The sequence below is a fragment of the Coenobita brevimanus genome, chromosome 29, assembly GCF_032717465.1.
Source record: "Coenobita brevimanus isolate Jiangsu-jjx chromosome 29, ASM3271746v2, whole genome shotgun sequence".
Classification (NCBI taxonomy): Eukaryota; Metazoa; Arthropoda; class Malacostraca; order Decapoda; family Coenobitidae; genus Coenobita; species Coenobita brevimanus.
The window spans coordinates 34,072,585-34,075,784 of record NC_136982.1 but is presented as its reverse complement, the minus strand read 5'-3'; positions in this window follow the sequence as shown (position 1 = coordinate 34,075,784).

The window sequence follows — 3,200 nt, the reverse complement described above, 5'->3', positions numbered from 1 at the left end:
ATGCAGTATATACTATACATCCGTTATCCGCCCCATCACTCGTCCAGTATTTCCACCACTTGTTCCAAGTTTCATATAACGAAATGGCACCACTTATACGTCAGTCATTTCGGTAATCGATCAGTACTTCATTGGTTTATTGGCATCAAAGGTTCCAACACTAACATCATTTATCAATTTGTTTTGGTAATTCCAACACTAACATCATTATCAGTTTGTTTTGGTAATTCCAACACTAACATCGTTTATCAATTTGTTTTGGTAATTCCAACACTAACATCGTTTATCAATTTGCTTTGGTAATTCCAACACTAACATCGTTTATCAATTTGTTTTGGTAATTCCAACACTAACATCGTTTATCAATTTGTTTTGGTAATTCCAACACTAACATCGTTTATCAATTTGTTTTGGTAATTCCAACACTAACATCGTTTATCAATTTGTTTTGGTAATTCCAACACTAACATCGTTTATTAGTTTGTTTTGGTAATATCAACACTAACATAGTTTATCATTACCGTACTACTTCAAGGATTTCTAGACTTTCTTACCTTGATTCCCTCGTGTTTCTTTAATTTTTACCTCAATTGGTGCTTTTTCCTCCCCCCTCTCTTACCTCGACACCATCCTGTTCCTTTACTTGATTCCTTTCTGTTTCTTTACTTATCTAGACTCCTTCGTGTTTCTTATCTTGACTCCTTCCTGTTTCTTATCTGGACTCCTCCTTGTTTCTTATCTTGACTCCTTCCTTTTTCTTATCTTGACTCGTTCCTGTTTCTTATCTTGACTCGTTCCTGTTTCTTATCTTGACTCCTTCCTGTTTCTTATCTTGACTCCTTCCTGTTTCTTATCTGGACTCCTTCCTGTTTCTTATCTGGACTCCTTCCATTTTGTGTATTTATCATGACTCCCTGTTGATAAACTTTATTACCTTGCCTCCTTCTTATTTCTCTGCTTTCCTAACTTGTCTTTTTCCTGTTTCTTTACTTTCTTACGTCTCCCTCTTCTGTGTTTACATTTTCTTACCTCGTCTCCTTCCTGTTTTCTATACTTCATAATATGGTTTCTTTGTGTTTGTTTACGACCGCATCGATTCCTTCCTGTTCGTTGGTTTGTTACTTTATTTTTTGGTTCTTTCTTTCATTCCATGAACCGTCTTGCCTTCTTTTGTGCCTTTCTGTTTAATTTTTGTTACCTCGATTCCTCCCTGTTTCTTTACTTTCTAACCACAGTTTCGTCCTGAATTTTTACTTTTCTTACCTCGATTCCTTTGTTTAATTACTTCACAGTCTTGACTTCTTCCTTTTTACTTTCTTGCCTTGACTTCGTGCATTTCCCGCCATCCATCCGTCTCGTTTGGCCTCCATTAGGCCGTATGTTAGTTGTCACAACAGACCTCTTAGTGCCTCCTCCTGTACAGTTGTTAATCTTACACACTAATTACTCGCGTGTGTGTGTGTGTGTGTGTGTGTGTGTGAAAAGACACTTTTTTCGTCAGTAATGGTCAAGATGGCAAACAGATGTAATGCGGTACGAAATTTTCAAAGCGATCTATACTCTGTTCACATTGGTTAGGTGTAAAGTTGCAGTCTCCATCTTGAATGCTAGAACGCTAGAACACGGTGCTAGCCACGAAGAAGTGCTGTGGAAAGAATGTAGAGGCGTAGTATTGTTTTGTTCTGCCACTGAGGTGCGAGAAACAGGTCACAAAAGAGCGAAAATTGCCACTAAGTAAAAGTGAATGAACTTTAGAAATTCGGCCCATTATCCCATAGTCATTTCTGTTTCTCCTCGTCATAATTTCCTCGTCAGCGCCCGTCTTTAGCCAGGCGGGTCGGCTTACACACGCATCAAAAATTCAGTCTGTAAATCCGTGTCACAAGTGAGTCAGGTAAAAGCCGTGCCAAACCAGCCTGGACGGGCGCTACGATTTCTGACTCCCGCTACCTCGACTTCAGTTTCGGAAAAAATGTGAAATATATCGGTAACTAATATTTTTGAGCTCAAGGAAACCCGATTGAAATACTGATCTGTGAGGTTTGTTTGGTAGAAAGATGGTGGATTTGGGGTAATTTGTGTTTGGAAGGTTGAGCTGAAGCCCAGGCCGAGATGAAAGGCAGGGATGGGCGTGTTATTTGAAAGGTAAACAAGAGGTCTGGCCGGTGAGGTGAGTTGCCGTGTTTCGTGAGCTCTTTACGCAGGTGGTGAGGTGGATGTGGGGTTGGGGTTTATTTGGTGGGTAGCTACCGTAATGGGGTGGATGTGGGATTGGGGGTTATTATGTGGTGGAGAGATGGATGTGGAGTTGGGGGTTATTAGGTGTTGGTGAGGTGGATGTGGGGTTGGGGGTTATTTGATGGGTAGCTACCGTAATGGGGTGGATGTGGGGTTGGGGGTTATCTGGTTGGTACTGAGGTGGATGTGGGGTTGGGGGTTATTTGGTACTGGTGGTGTTTTGTCGTTTGTTATCCCTTCGGTTTCTGTATTCTCGGGACCACTTCTGATATGTTGGATATTTCTTGAATTGTTCCGGCAGTGGGGTACGGTGTGTATTTTAAAAACATACAAAAAGAATAGATGATTGTTGTGTAGTTAGTGCATGACAGTATCTGATGCATACGGTAACTTACGTCTGTACTGATGCTTTGTGCAATCATTATTTTAGGGATGGATTTATCTGGTAATGAGAGGGATGTTCAGTAGCACTGACTAACAGGTAATCGTTGAATTTTGTTTGTTAAAATAATTATGGACGGATTCTGTATCATTCTTGGCGGCCGGTGTCATTCATGGATCACGCCATATGACAGTTAACCCATTCAGTCCAGCTTTTTTTTTTTTTTTTTCAGTCTCCAGACGATTTTATTAAATCTTAGTTGAACTTTGCGAACTGGAATCATTAGTTTTAGCCTTAATGGGGTCCTTCAGTGCTGGAGTAAATAAAGTGGTTGAATTCGTGCAGATAGCGAGAATGAACTGAAAATTACGACGTTGGATCCTTGACCCCTTGAATCCGCGACCTTTACGAGTATTTGTGGTACGTGCTGCTTAGAAACAAAAATATTCAACTTAGGAAAGGCCTTGCCCCTTCAAGAGACTAATGAAGAACGTATCTTAGGAAAGGCCTTGCCCCTTCAAGAGACTAATGAAGAACGTATCTTAGGAAAGGCCTTGCCCCTTCAAGAGACTAATGAAGA